Genomic DNA, 16,833 nt, shown 5'->3' on the forward strand with positions numbered 1-16,833 from the left:
TCCAGCCTGGCCAAGGAGACCTGGGTGGTGACGCTCCATGTGTCTCCACATGGGTGTCGTACCCAGGTGCCTTGCATCCTTGCCACGGCTGACTGGACCCTGCAGTGGACACAGAGGGCATGGTTTGGGGCATTTTCAGGGATCTCAAAATGCTCCCAGACACTGCTGCCCTTGGCCTCCCTTGCCCTGGGCACTGTCTCAGGTCTCTTTTTGCTGGGTGGCTGCAGTCCTGGGGGGGGGAGGCCACCGCTGCCTGCCCACTGCTGCCACCCAACCCGCCCCTTCTGCCCTCTGTGCGAGAGGAAGGGCCCGGCTCCACTGGCATCGGAGAGGCAGGCCTCTCCCCCACCACCTCAGCAGACCCTTCCATGGACTCTGAGCTAGAGTGGTGGGATTGATGGGGGGCCCCCAGTGAATGGTGAAACTATAGGGGGAAGGGACCCAAGAGGGAGGGAGAACCTGGCTGCATGGCTGCCAGCCGTAAGATCCTCACCGCCCTCTACCTGCTCTCCCGCACAAGCAGTCTCCTCCAACACCACTGGCGGTGCCCAAGCAGCACCTGGTGCCACCAAGGGATGCGCCACAGCCCTAGTGCCTCTGCCTCTGCCACGATTGCAGGTAGCAGGCTGGGGGAAATCGAGCCTGCGGACAGACCCCTCAGCTCGGGCAAAGAATTGTGCAATGGGGAGGACCGGGGTATCCTCAGGCTCCTCGTGTCCTCTCCCTCCTCTTGGTGCTACAGCCGCCACAGGCACAGCCTGCACCCGGCCTCTCCCACCTCTGCCTGCCTACCTTCTACGAGGCCTGGCCACAACACGTCGCTCGTGTTGGTCAGACATGGTAAAGTTTTTCTAAAGGTGGGAGACTGTACGAGGAAGGCCGGAAAGGGGCAAAAAAATAATTTGGAAGGGGGGAAGGGGCAAAGAAAGCCAATTAATTGGGAGGCGGGACAGAAATTTGATGGGGAAAATCCAATTGGGGGGAAGGGAAGACTTTTTGCTGTGGGGGGAAAAAGCCAATTGAGGTGAGTGGGAGGGGAACCTTTTGAACTTGGGGTCAGGTGTGAAGCCAATTGGGGATGGGGATGGGTGTTTAAATTTGGAAAAAGTGTAGACCCCTGGGTGGGTGGGTGGCATGGGCAGTTACTAAGTGGAGTAGTTGTGGGGGAGGCAAGTCTTTTTAGTATGGGGGAAATGGAAGATGGGGGGAGGGCACAGCATCTACCGGGGAGGGACACAGTCAAAGCTTGGGGTGGAACCTGAAAATCAAATGAAACCCTTCTTTAGTGAACAGTGTGTGGTTTGGGTTGGGGGTGGTGGATTTTAAGTAATACTGCGGTACCATACCAAGCAACCTTGCCTATTTTAAAATAGCACTTTAACAAAACCCACCCACTCCACCCAAAGCAAGCAAGCAAAACACATAAAACATCATATATCATAACAACAATGACCTAGGGGGTGGGGTGGGGAACCTGTTAAAACAAGAAACAACCTGCAAGAAAAGCAACAACAACAATTTCTTCAGCAACACAACAGTACATCTCAAAGTGTCCCTCCCCACACCCAAATGCATTTCAAAATACAGGTGTCCTTATTTAAAACCGCCAACTAGGGAAAGGGGACAACAAAAGGTGCACACATGCGCACGACGCACACTCACCCCTCTTCTTCCGGTCCTTCTCCTGCCGCACACTGCTGGTCACAGACGCGCCAACCAGCCACCCCTGGGCTGGGACACAGACAGGGCAGCCACCACGGGGCACAGGCAGCCGGGGTTGGTCAAGGACATTTGGAGGGGCAGAAATGAGGAGCCAACACTATTTGTGTGACTCAACTCACCCCAAGCAGAGACAAATAAAATAAAATACTTTTTAAAAAACCAAAAACTGATGGCAGGGACCATGTGAGGTCGGTGGTACTGTGTGGCTGCAGCTGTGGGAAGAAGGGATGAATGAAAGAAGGAGAGAGAGAGAGAAGGAGAGAAAGAGAGAGAGCAAAGTCAGAGAGAGTGAAGAAGTGGAGACTCAGAGAGAGAGAGAATCAGAGAAACAGAGAAAGAGAGAAAGGAGAGAGAGAGACAGAGAAAGAGAGAGAGACAGAGAAAGAGCAGCACGGGGGGGGGTGATGTAGCAGGGAGGGGGGATTCAGGGGGACAGCAGCAGCAGGCCCAAGAGCCAAGAGCAGGGGTGTGTGTGTTGGGGGTATTACTGTCAAGGGGAGGGGAGTGTGTTGGGAGGCAGGGGGCAGCAGGCCCAAGAGAACAGAGGGGGGGTGTTGGGGGTATTACTGTAAAGGGGAAGGGAGTGTGTTGGGAGGAAGGGGGCAGCAGGCCCAAGAGGGCAGAGAGGGTGGGCGGGTGGGGGTTAGTGATGCAGCGGGGGGGGGTGTTGGGAGGAATGGGAGTGGGATCAGGAGTGGGGTGGGGTGGGGTGGGGATCAGCACAAGCAACAGGCAGGCAAGAAGCAACACAAGACAACAACCAGAAAAAATCAAGAAAATAAATGAGCAGTGCAAACTAGCAAAAGAAAAACAAGCGGGGTTCAAGAATCAATGGAGGGGGGACCACACAAACAACAACAACAGAACACACCAAGAACTCTTGCAAACCAAAAATTGAAAAAAAGTTAACAGCACAGCAGCAACCCAAAATCTTAAAACCAAGCTCGGGCAGGCAGCAGGAGCAGAGGGTGGGTGGTGGTTGAGTGGGGATGGGAAATCCGAAGGGGAGGGGGAGGGGGGAGCAAGGGGGAAGCAGGAGCAGGCCCAGTCCAGAAGGGGCACACAAATCAATAATTAAATCACACAGCAATAAATATATAAATTAACAGCAGCAACAACAAGAAGAAGCAATAATCAGGAATCAATCCAAACAATTTATAATCAAGTCAATGAAATAAAACTCGGGCACAGGCAGCAGAAGAAAAACAGAGAGGGAGGGGGTTGCAGAGAGGGGCAGATGTGTGGCACACAGGAGGAGGAGGGTGAGGGTCACAGGGCAGGGAGACCAGGCCGGGCTGCAGGGCCTAGGCCCCAAGCCAGGGACTGGCCTGGCCTGGGAGGGATGGGATGGGATGGATCAAGGAGATGGGATGGCAGCAGGGACAGGGAGAGACTAGAGGCAAGAGGCAAGAACAACAATAATTTTTTTAAAAGCTGAACAAGGAACAAAAACAAAGCACAAATAAAACAGCACTAAATGAAACCAATGCAGATGGATGGGGGTGGGGGGAAGGGCCAAGGTCCTGAGTGGCCAAATGATAAAGGAGGAATGAAAGAATAAATGGATGAGGAAAGGAGGACAACAGAACAACAAGAACATGGGGAAAGAACAAAGTAACAGAGACAGACACAAGGCAGAGAGAATGGACAAAAGAAAGAGCAGGAGGTAGGACGCACAGTCAAGGGGCTCGCAAACAGATTTGGTTCGAATTCGGACCAGGAGGGCTTGAAAAGAGCCCGGTCTGGTTCGAATTTGAACCATCGAACCGGGCCGGTTCGAATTTGAACCGGTTCGCATATCCCTAGTGGATTATTATTCCAGGTGGCCAGAAGTTTCATTTGCTGATTCCTTCCTTCCTTCCTTCCGCATTTTGTTTTCTTCAGGATGTTTATTTGTAATAATGCATTTGTGGTTTTTGCTTTGGGAATAAAAAAAATTTTTTTTAAATCCACCATATGCATATTAGTTGCATCTGTAATGGACCATTGGTCAGACTAAGCAAAGCAACTTTTTAATGCTCCTGTGACTCTATTGAGATTCACTTTCCACCTTAAACGTTTGCCAGGAGCTTTTGTATCTCTCCAGGCATACACCAGAATCAGCTGCATGTAGCTATGATCAATGTGGCTCCTAGAAGCTGGAATTAGTAAAGTACACTAGAGTGGTTTGAAATCATTTTAGATGAGAAACACTATGCTGTGTGTGTCTGCACACACAGTCCACATATTATCATCATAACTGAGTAAGTTTGCAGAGTTAACAGCACTGTAATAGGTACGCCACAAAGCATGTTCTGAATGTCTAGCTGTTTAAATCTTTTAAAACAATAAAATACCTCCATTTATCTCTCTCCACTCCTCCTGCTTTAAAAATCATAAATCTATAGAGAAGCCGCTGTATAAATGAGACTTCAAATAATATTTAATAGGGCATTTCTGTTTAATCATGCCTTTCAGGAATTTTCTGGAGTTCCTGCAGAGTCACTGGAATGAAGCTGAACTCTTCCGATATATAGCTGAAGCCTTAGGAGAGCGGCTTCCTGTGCTCAGAGTAATACAGATTTTAGCAAGATTGATTACAGCAGAGGAATTCACACACATAAGCTATTAGTCCTTGTTCTGGGGCTGGATTTTCACATACTTGGACTGAATTTGTTCTCCATTCCCTATGAGATCTTCCCTAGGATAGCATAATTTGAAATAGAGTCTTCTGCCACAAGACTGAAAAGTTTTGTTTATAACAGAATCACACCTTTTTTCTGTTTTGAGGGAAGAAACATTCATCTCATATTAGGCTAGGCAATAGTTGGCCCAAACAAGCTGCTTCAGGCCCAGCTCTCTTGAGCCTACATGAGAATGTACACGAGAGCCAGCGTGGTCTAGGGGTTAGAGTGTTGGACTAGGACCGGGGAGACCCGAGTTCAAATCCCCATTCAGCCGTGATACTAGCTGGGTGACTCTGGGCCAGTCACTTCTCTCTCAGCCTAACCAACTTCACAGGGTTGTTGTCAGGAGAAACTTAAGTATGTAGTAAACTGCTCTGGGCTCCTTGGAGGAAGAGCAGGATATAAAATGTAAATGATGATGATGATGATGTTCTGAAGATAGTATGGATTTACTCTAGAACAGGAATGTACAACTCTAGCCCTCCAGCTGTTTTTGGACTACAACTCCCATAATTCTTGACTATGGGCCACTGCAGCTGGGGAAGATGGAAGCTGTAGTCCAAAAACAGTTGGAGGGCCTGAGTTGTGAAGTCCTGTTTTAGAGTGAAGTCTATGTGCCCCATATTTGCCCCATCCTTCTCCAGTTCTTCTCAAAAATTTCCTTTGCAAATGCGGATGATGAATTTTCTCTAAATACTCTAGGATAGGGTTTCTTAACCTTGGGCTCCCAGATGTTGTTGGACTACAACTCCCATCATCTTCAACCACACAGGCCATGTCTGGGGATGATGGGAGTTGTAGTCCAACAACATCTGGGGGCCCAAGGGTAAGAGACCCTGTTCTAGGAGGTGTGCTGAGATTCATCAAATATTTGATATTGATTGATTGATTGATTGATTGATTGATTGTTAAGTTTATATACCGCCTTTCATTAAAACAATCCCAAGGCGGTTTACAGAAAAATTTAAAAACAAAATTGTAAAAAAGACAAAATTAAAATATTAAGCTAAAAATATAAAACAAATTTGATTAAAAATACCAGATAGATAGATATATAGATAGATAGATAGATAGATAGATAGACAGATAGATATCTGATTATTTACCATTTGGCATTCTGAAGATTTTGCAATAATAGCCATCACTACTGCTACTACTACTATGAATATTTATATATTGCTCTTCAACCAAAGTTCTCAAAGCAGTTTGCATAGAAAAATAAAAAATACATAAATAAGATGGCCCCCTGTCCCCAAATAGCTCACAATCGAATAAGAAAAATAAGGCAGATACCAGCAACAGCCACTGGAGGGATGCTGTACTGGGATTGGATAGGTCCAGTTGCTCTCACCTATAAGAGAATCACCACTTTAAAAAGTGTGTCATTACTTGATAGTACTGGATATGTATGTAACAATCAAAATTTGATAGCCTTTGACTGCTGATAAGAAATTGATAATATTCTGGCATGCAGCAATTAATATGAACAATATCTGACAGTCGTCAATATTTGACAATATCTGGCAATAGCTGTTGATTGACTATCTTCTGTGAATTTATCTAATTCCTTGATAAAGTTATGAAGGCTAGTGGCCATCTTGTGTCTATGAATCCTATGGAATTATATCAGTAATTCATGATGACATTTCCTTCATTAAATGCATGCTTTTCTGTGTAATTGTTAAATCTCTCATTCATATATATATATAAAAATAATTATATATTCAACACAATATAATCAATTAGAACACTGAAGGGGCCGGAATGCACAATTTTCAGAGAAAAACTGAACCTAAGGAACAAAGATGGAAACACATATAACTTAATACCATGAGAAAAGGAGAAAATTATTTTGGAAAATTTGGAAGAAGGGAATACCTGTTGTATCCCCTTGTGTTTTCAGGTGGGAGAAAGTAGTGGTTTAAGATGTCTGTCCCTGAGAGATACTTCAATACTGGGGCCCTCCATGGAGATTAATTTCTTCCAGCAGGAAAGGCGCCTGCTGGAAATGGCCTCTTGTATCTCTTCTGGCCTAGAATGAGGCAGCTGGCTCTTTTGAGTCTCTCCCCATCCCTGCCACATTCACTCAGCCTCCCTTTAGGCAGCCAGGTAATGAAGCTGGCTTGTTACAGAGTCGTTGAAACAGTGTCAGTGAAACGGGTCAGCATGTGATCCAATCACTCGGCCATTTGTACCTGTCTGGCCCAGTGAGTTACTTCTTCATCACAGAATGACCTGGTTTGTGGCCTGAAGGTGAGGAAAGGTGTGGATATCCTGCCATTTCCTTTTGGCTTGTCTGCTGGAGTTAAACAGCTGGCAAGCTGATGAACAATTGCTTTACTTTTTCTTCTTCTTTTTTGCCTGCTCTTCCCACAATTGCCACCAAGTTTTGCCGAAGTGAAATTTCACAGGGGCACCACACATCACCTGCTGACATCCAGACTCCTGAAGCACTCGCACAAACATGTTGCTCTAGCACAGGGCTGTTGGCTAGCTAATTGCATGAAATTTTGAGCCTGTGCTAAAGCAAACATGTTTGTGCTCGTGCAACAAGGTGCTCAACCTGCCACATGCCTCGTATGTTTTGCTGGGAATTTTTGCACAAGGTCCTAATTCTTAAAGTCCCCATGACTCCATGCAGCTATGCAGTCTTCATAGCATTTTCCATTGCACAAGAGCTTGTCTGGCTGACGTCCAGTTAGTCTTGATGTCAGTCAGCCTTTATTTAGTACTTTTGAGTTTTCAGAGCACTTAACTAAATCATTTAACTAAATGATTAATCCTCACAATAATCTTGTAAAGAAGGTATTATTCTCTCCAATTAATAGATACAGGGCTGTGGGTGAGAGAATGGAGGTTTACTTAATGTGACTTACCTTATGGTAGGTTTGAACCAAGGCCCTGTTGTTTCACAGCTCAGTCACCTAACCTTTATGCTATACTATGCTGGACTATTTTGCTTTCCTCAAAATTCCTCAGATCCTGTTTGAAGGTAGGAACTTGCCTCAAAATATGAATTTAGGCTAAAATAAGCCTAAAGAGGTATTTTGAGGCAGGGTTACACCTTGGAACAAATTCTGCAGAATTTCGAGGGAAGTAAAAGAGTGTTCATAATGCTTAAAAAAAAAAAAGAATTCCACAGATCTAGTAGTCAGTCACTAGGGTAAGGCAGTCACTAGGTGTGATATTAAGGGGAAATAGCATATGTGATGACAAGAAATTAGGGTGGTCATGAATTTGCTTTACACTCAATTTGCACAATTTATATATCTGAGACCAAGGAAAGAGTTTTCTGCAGGTTTCCTTGACTTTGAGGGCTTTTCGCTTTTCACTGTCCCATATAGCTTGCCTACCTAAGCCATCTGGACAATTTTTTCCTTTCCTGAGACTACCTTTGCCATGATACACCTTGTTTATTCTTTTTATTTGATTATAGCATAGTATAGTCCATTACAGTCCACAGATATCCGAATCTGATATCTCTCTGATGGGCTTATATCAGTACATGGCACCTTTGAGCAAGTGTCAAGACCAAGCACCCAAAGAAGCCCTTTGTTGACAGCTGCCCCTCCTTCCCTCCTCCACCTTCTATTCCCCTGGTCTCTTAGTGCTGAGTGCCAGGAGACTGGGGAGTGCAGGCTCCAGCCTCTTGGCATTTCCTCCACCCTCTTCTGTCAGCATGATATCCAGCCACCCAGCTGTGTCTGCCCCTTCATCCATCTCCTTCTCTCCTCTTGATGCCTGCAGTGCCAAAGAGAGCAAGTAGGTTTGCAAAAGCATTGGGTTGGTGGAGATGGCACATTCCATCCACCAGGCACTTTCAGAGACACCTTGCCTTCCTATCCTTTCTTCATGCCACCCACAATGTACTCTCAAACCACCTGGTGCTTTCACCATTCCCCCCCCCCATTTCTCCTTCTTTCCCCACCCATAGCAGTCGCGGGAGGAGGAAGAGACAGCACAGATGCTGGGTGGCTGGGGAGAGTACTCTTCAGTCACCCAGTGCATTTTTGCTCCCTAATCCCTGAGAATGTGTCAGCCAGAAAGCACTTTGTCCAGGGGCCTCTGAAACCTGGAGATAACCTTGTTCTGTGATTCTGTTGTGCTTGACTCCATTCCACACAGCTTGGCCAGCCACTTTTAGTCAGCTTATACTGCGACTAGCCCTTTAGAGGAAGATGGCAAGAGCAAAGAGGAAGTTCTTTTTGCAGGATTAAAAGTCCTCTGTCTAGAAAATATTTTTAAAATAGTTTATTTGCTTTTTACATAGTACTTCAGTTATATTAGTAGAGCAACATTCAAGTATTTGATTATAAGTGACCCCAGAATACAAAAGGCAAGGCAAATGATTAAAAAACCTAAAAATGGTTCAGTGCTAATTTCCCTAACAAATCTATCACTACGCCACTGAGAGATAACAGTGAATTTCCCATTAATCTGGGCTGGTAGAGTTATAACACGCATCCCACTATTGCATAAATAAGTATTATTGCTCTGTAAATGGATTCATAGTTTTCAGTTGCCTGTTTCTAAATCTCAGGCAATAAATAATTTTTCAATAAATGCAGAGTCTGTCAGGCCTTAATTAGCCATTACTGCATTGATGGAATTCCCTTATTTGTAATCAATACCCTTAATTTGTTGTTAATTTAATGTTAAATATTATTTCTAGGCATGGTGCAATCAGCAGGTTCTGCTCTATGGATTTCCAGCAGATAATGGAATAGAATTACTCCTTTACTCCAAAACACTAGAATAGAGAAATTAAAATGGTTTCCCCAGTTTTATAGCTGTTTCCCTCACAAACACAAAGTAATCTTATTAGCAGCGGCTAGTGCGAGTGCCACCGGGAGGAGGTGGTGGCAGGAGGCAGCTTTAACTCTAAATTACTAGATGCCTACCTCTCCTTCCACCACACCTGAAAGCTGTTTGGGGCAGTGGCATGCCTCCCAGCACTCACTGAGGTGGACAATAGGTTCTGCCACTCAGCTGGCCTCCAGACATGCATGAAGGCCATTTGCTGGCCATGCAAATGGCCTCTGCGAGATGAGTGGTGGAACCGATCCTCCACTGCAGTGCATGCTGGGTGGTGCACCACTGCTCAAAACAGCTTTCCGGTGTGGAGGGAGATGTAAGCACCTAGTAATTTACAGTTAAAGGTGCCTCCCACCTAGGGATGTGTGAAGTGTTTCAGGTACAGAACGATCTGTATCCAAATCTGCCTGTTTCGGGAGATTTGTGCACAAAACAAATCATCCCTCTGCAAGCCCCAAAAGATTTGGCTCTAAAACAAATCACCCAAATTTCAGAGCCAAAGATTTTGTTGTTTCGGACCTCCATTTTGTGGTGATCGCCGTGTAGTCTCCATTTTGTGTTTAACATCTATTTGAATATCCTGCCCTTGCAAGCTTCAGATCAGTGAACAAAAGCATGGGCTGATCTGCTGATGATTCCCACCTGGTTACAGACTGGCTGTTTTGGCTCTTGCTGCTACTGACTGACCCCACATTGTCCAGGGGAAGGGTCAAAGAAGGGGCAAGGGGGGGGTTCAAGGAGGGATTTTCAACGAGATTTAAAGAGGCAGCAGCCACCATTCTGCCTTTCTGCCTCATGGGAGAAAGAGAGAGAGAGAGAGAGCTTTGCTTTGCCTTGCCATGCCATGCCATGCCTATTGCCTTCTGACTTGCCAGCCTGAGCCCAGCCTGCCTGCCCCTGATGCTGCATGCCAGCCTGGGAATGGATTATATCTGCTGCATTGCTTGTTTTTTTGTTCCTGAGAAGAAGATAATTCTTTTTTCAAACCCTTCCTGTTGCTGAGAGAATCACTGCCTGCCTGTGCCCGCTGAGTCTGTGCCAGCCACCAGCTGCCACCCCCTTTCCCCCCAGATTTTCCATGTTTTTGCCACAGCCCCCACAGCCCCCCCCCATCGGAAGACTGAAGAAGGAGAAGAAGATTGAAGAAGAAAGAGTAGACTCAGAGACCAGACCAAAGAAGTGGACAACTGGACACAACGTTGGTGAAGCCCTAGACTGAGTTAGTGCCCATTTTCTTTCTTTCTCTTTCTCACACACACACCTACCTCTGGAAATGTGTATTCTTGGGGGGTTTTTTCCCCTGTTTGGAGGGAGGTTTGGGGTTGCAATTGAATTTAACAAGTTGTGTGTTGTTTAGTTTAGAAAAAGTTTAAACAGGGGTGCTGTGTGGGAGGGATGCCCATTAGCTAGTACTAGTAGATGGTTAGAAGGGTAGCATAGCCTTGTGGTTTTAAAAATCTATTCTGTCTTTTTTTCCCCATTCCAAAGATTGTTTTTGGCATTTTTTTTTTAAGAGAAGCCTGTCCTGTGCCCATCCAGCCCTCTGTGCCCATCATATATCAGTATTAATATTCTCTGCCCAGCAGCCTACAGGCTCTGAGTGGGCAGGAAGGTACCGACTCTAGCCTCCTCCCTGCGCCCATGTACCCCACCCCCAACTGCAGCATTCCGAGGCCATGGCAAAAATTAACCTTAAGCCCACTAACCCTTTCGCAGAGTGCACACCCGCACAGGTATACTATGCTTCCCCCCACATAATCTCAAGTCTAGCAGTATATATATTATGCAGTTCAAGTGCCTTGGATGGTCTGTTGTTGTGCCTGTATTTGGGGGACCTCATGGATGGGCACAGGAGAGGATCTCTCTCTCCCTCTCCTTCTCTCTGTCTCCCTCTCCCTCTCTCTGGACTTCTTTGTAATGAAGATTGGGTGATATTGTGACTTCCAGCATCATCATCATTTTTATTCTGACTGGTGCTGGTGCTACAGGCCCCAATCTGTGCTGGTGCTACAGGCCGCAATCTGTTGCAGAAATGTCAAAAAAAAAAAGTGCCAAAAAATTGTGTGCCATTGTTGTCATCATCACTCTTCTACTTGTGTGTAGGTGGTGGTGGGGGCAAACCTCACTGTTCCACTGGCAGAATGTTGCTTTGCACCCTTCCTTACTTAACCCACTTTTATGCCAGGATGCCACAGATGTAGCTGTGTCTGTTGCTTGTGGATGAAAAATGCTTGGGGAAGGGAGGGCAGGGCACATCTGATGCTGTTGGCCCTAGTCTGCTGCCCTAGTCTGCTGCATCTGTGATATCACACTTGCTTGCTTGTTGCTGGCTGCTGCGGTTACCCTGCATTAGGATGGGGGGGGGGCATGGGGCAGTGCATTTCATTGTTGTTGTTTCACACTGTTGTGTGTAGATCAATTGCATTTCTGTGTGGGGTGGGGTGGTGGGACACAGTGGATGTGCATGACCTTTGGAAACCTTGTCCTTTGCAAAGCTCTGCTGTTGTTGATGATGTGTGCTGCATCCAGCCTATTGGACAATGGGAACAGACAGTGCCCATTTCTGCCTGTGGGTGCCTCCTAGGAGTGCCACAGTAGGTTGGGTGGTAGTGCCCTAATGGGTGCCTGCTACCATCAAGATTCCAAAGGAATTGGGCAAAGCGTTGATTTTTAAAGAATTTCTGAAGTTTGCATGTCTTTGGGGCAGATTCAGTGCAGAAAAGGGGCTTCAGGGGCAGAAGAGTGGGTTGTGTGGTAGTGCCCCAATGGACGCCTGCTACCACTCAGATTCCAAAGGTATTGGGCAAATAGGTGATTTTTAAAGAATTTCTGAATTTTCCATGTCTTTGGGGCAGATTTGGGGCAGAAAAGGGGCTTCGGGGGCAGAAGAGTGGGGTGGGTGATAGTGCCCCAGTGCAAGTTGCCCATCTGCAATCACCTATATGCAAGTCTCGAGAGTGCCTGCTACCATCCAGATTCCAAAGGAATTAGGCAAAGGGGTGATTTTTAAAGAATTTGTGAAGTTTGAGCATCTTTAAGCTTCCCCCCCATAGGGAATAATGGGGATTTCAGCAGCCCCATAACTCCACTTGGGGGGCACCGGGATGGCCCAGAGCGAGTGGTGGCATAGTGCACATAGGGTGCCAACCACCCCCATACCCACAAGCCCATGGGGTGCTGGGTTTTGTTGTTTCTGAGGTGTTCTGTGTAGATTCTCTGGTAGCAAATGAAAATGGATTCATTGTTTGTCATTGAAAATTCAGGTACAAATAGAAAAGAAAAGAAAAACTACTTGTGCACATCCTTACTCCCACCCATCCTGCCCCCCTAGCGACGCCTGCACCAGCCACCACGAAATCTTATATAAATTTAACTAAGAATTGATTCAGAAACAACTCCATTTTCTCCTTTCCCTCCCTTTTCCTTTCTGACTCCCCCCCCCCCACCGCTCCACACACTCTCTTCAGGATCCCCACTGGGACAAACCTCTAAACAACAAAAGATAAAATATACCGGATAGAATACAACACCCACTTCCCTATAGGTATGTACAAAGTGATTTGAATTGTTATGCCCATGTCTCAGGATCTCTGACACAACTGCATGGAGGTGTTTTTCAGTGTCTTCCCTGAAACAGAGACCTTTGGGATGTGAAATGGGGAGGAAGTCTCGTTTATCCTCCCTCCTTGCATCCTTATATCACACACAGGCAGTGAAGGGGTGGTTTATCTTTAACTGTTAGGGACTTTGAAGAATATCTCCGATACTTGCAAGGGGCAGGTAAAAGAACAGATAGACTGGAAACCTTTGTTATGCAGGGCAGGGATCTAGTACAACCTCATGAACTTTAGAATCCCCCCCCCCACCCCATAATGTTTTTCACAGAACAAGGCTACATCATACTATAGCATTGTTCTGAGGTTGAAGGTTCCAAGGACAAACTTGCTATTGGCCATCATGAAGGGGGCCACCAACGGCTAGGTGCACTCTTTCATCCCCACTAAACCGCATTTCAGCACCCTACCCTGAAAACTGCCACACACCCCACCAGCTTTGTTGCCTATAAATTTGGGAGGCATTTTGCCTCAGCCCTTTGGATGTCACCAGCACATGGATTTCACTGCTTGGAAATCTCTCTCAGGGACTGGGGGTAGTACAGCTGGCACACCAGCCTCACCTGATGGAAAGCACTCAGATGCCACAAGGAATGGCCCAAACAAAGAGCACCCACAAGCTGCAAACTTGACTCTTTAAGGGGAATGCAACCTCAACCAGAACATGTGCACCCAGAACACTACATCCCAAATCACATATGAACAGAATCTCCACCTTATCTGTATTAAATTTCACTTCATTGGCCCTTATCCATTCCATTAGTGATCTCAAGCACCAATTCATTTTATCCACTGCTTTACCATAATCTGACAAAAAGGAGAAATACAGCTTGATGTTACCAACATAGTGATGACACCACTCTCCAAATCACTGGGTCACCTCTCTCAGTGATTTCATGTCGATGTTAAATAGTATAGGAGACAGAACAGAGCCCCACAGAACACTATAGCATGAGTTTCATGGAGCAGCACAGTTATCTCCCACTGCCCCCTTCTGGAATCACAAATAGAGTGATCCAATCCTCATCCTAGGCAGTTTGTCCAGAAGTAGGGATGTGCACAAATTTGGTTTGCCTGGTTGAGTTCAAATCTGAGCTGGATTTTAACCTGAACGGGCATGTTCAGTTTTGGCACCCCTCGAACAGGATCCGATACAGTTTGAATCAGAATCAGTTCGAGCCTGGTTCAATGGTGGGGGTGTTCAATTTTTAGTTTTTTTAAAAAATGACTTACCACCTAGCAAGGGCAGCAGTGGTATTTGGGAGGTGCTGTGGTGGCCACTGGTGGTCTCCAGTATCTCCCCCTCCCCGCTGGCATCCCCCCAGCCTCCCACATTTTGGGGCCATTTCGGCCCTCTGTGAGCACACCGTGGCCATTTTTGAGGCTGCCGCACATGCATGTGGCCTATTCTTGTTTGCTACCACAAGAGCAGCTCTCCTCACAGATTGGGACCATGATTGAAAGAAAGGGTTAAAGTCTCTACCACCCTCCACCAGTCCAGATCCCCCTCCATGGCTGGTATTTAATGAAAATACAAGCAAACATGCAAAGCCAAATGGCACAATTAACATCATATATTGTTTGGCCCTGAGAGTTTTATCTCTTGACTGCATTACACTTCGACCATTATTTTATCATTTTTATCTGTTTGGAATTATTGCTGTTATATAATATTATTAAAGTAATATGTATATCTCTTTCTAATAGCTTTTAGTACATGTGAACCCACTGCTGTGCCATCTGTCCACATGTTACACTCATTACTGTAGATGAGGCAAGGTGAACTCAGGCAGTCTGGCTAGTTAGCTGGACAGTAAGGTCTTTATGATGGCAGCTATTAGGTGACTAGATTAATTGTGCAGCACAGCAAAAATATGTGTGCTCTATTTTCCAAATAGAAGACATGCTGGTTTAGATCATGAAACATATACCAAGTTTCAGGGATTTCCCCCTTTAAAACTTCAGTTGGTTGCTATAGTTCTATTAAGAAAAGACATAAACAATCCTTAATCTCTAATTAGTAACTCACTTGCCAGCTACACTGTCTCAAAAGGTAAAGGTCAGAACCTGTTTGATAAAATGTCAGACAATGTGTTCTAAAATGATTAACATCAGAAATGTTGTGTTAATTGTTCCAGAGTAAATACATTTATAAGCCAGTTAAATTAGATCAACTAACTGTTATTGACATCAGTGGTAAGTGCCTTTTCAAAACTGCAGGTCTAGAGGTATTGTTTAAAGTGTCTGGTAACACATCAATTTTTTCAAACATAGTACTTTACAATTAATTTTAAAACATTGTATATGTGTGTATAGATATATTCAGATATTTGTTTATTTACGACCCATGGTCAGCTTAGAAAACAATTTTTTAAAGGTATAATAAAGAAATCCTACAAAAGGTTAACAGTAGGGGTGTGCAATTCGGATTTTCGGTGTTTCAATTCGGATCCAAACCGAAACACCCCTGTTCTGTTTTGTATCCGAATATGGTCCATCCGAATCACCCCTGATTCGATTCGGATCCAAATTAATCCGAATCCAAATTGATTTGGATTAAAAAACGGGTCCCAGGGGCAAAATAGTGGGGTGGGGTGGTAGTGCCCAATGGGTGGAGGCTACCACCCAAGTTTCAGGGGGATTGGGCAAAGGGCTGATTTTTGGTGAATTTTTGAAGTTTTAGTGTCTTTGGGGCAATTCGGGGGCATAACGTGGGATCTGGGCCAAAAGAGTGCTACCTGATTTTTTTCAAAGGATTTGTGCAGAGGGCTGATTTTTGGTGAATTGTTGAAGTTTACGCATCTTTAAGGTTTTTCCTCATAAGGTTTAATAATGGAGCTTTCAGCAGCCCCATAAGTGCACTTTTGGGGTGCTGGGGTGGCCCAGAGCGAGTGGTGGTGTAATGCACATAGGGTGCCAACCACCCCCATGGGTTTCTAACTCATGGGGTACTTCGTTCTTGTTTCTGAGGTGTTCTGAGTGTGGATTCTATGATAGCAAATAAGAGTGGATTCATGGTGTCTCATTGAAAATCTCATTTGCTATCATAGAATACACACTCAGAATACCTCAGAAAAAACAGAACCCTGTACACCATGGGTTAGAAACCCATGGGGGTGGTTGGCACCCTATGTGCACTACACTACCACTCGCTCTGGGCCACCCCAGCACCCCCCAAGTGCACTTATGGGGCTGCTGAAAGCTCCATTCTATTATAATTTATGAGGAAAAACCTTAAAGACGCATAAACTTCAACAATTAACCAAAAATCTTCCCTCTGCCCAAATCCTTTGAAAAAATTCAGGTAGCTTCCTTGCCCCTACCCGGCACTACCACCAACCCCAAAACACTCTAGGCTACCCCTTTCCCTCCGAAGTGAAGCGATACACCCTCCATTATACCTAATGGAGGAAAACCTTAAAAACACATACACTTCAGAAATTCACCAAAAATCAGCCCTCTGCCCAATCACTCTGCAATTGGGGTGGTCACCTCCACCCATTAGGCACTACCACCCCACCCCACTCTTTTGGCCCACATCCCACGTTATGCCCCCAATCTGCCCCAAAGACACTAAAACTTCAAAAATTCACCAAAAATCAGCCCTTTGCCCAATCCCTCTGCAATTGGGGTGGCAGCCTCCACCCATTAGGCACTACCACCCCACCCCACTATTTTGCCCCTGGGACCCGAAATTCATAGAAGAATTTCAAACCTTTTTGCATTGAAGTCAATGGGAGGCAAAAAGGCGGGAAATTCAAATAGACGTCAAAATCTGAAACAACAGATATTCGGAGTCAAAATGGAGGTGATTTGGTTTGGCTAAAAAAAATTTCAGAGGGCCAGAAGGGTGATTCAATTTGGATCCGAATCACCCAAAATTGACTGTTTCGGGTACAGATCGTTCTGTACCCGAAACGTTTCGCACATCCCTAGTTAACAGTTGCTAGAAAATAATAAAACACCAGTCACATACAGTACCAATCAAAAACTTAACTAGCAATTGCTAACAATAA

Source organism: Hemicordylus capensis, chromosome 3 (assembly GCF_027244095.1).
Source record: "Hemicordylus capensis ecotype Gifberg chromosome 3, rHemCap1.1.pri, whole genome shotgun sequence".
Taxonomy (NCBI): domain Eukaryota; kingdom Metazoa; phylum Chordata; class Lepidosauria; order Squamata; family Cordylidae; genus Hemicordylus; species Hemicordylus capensis.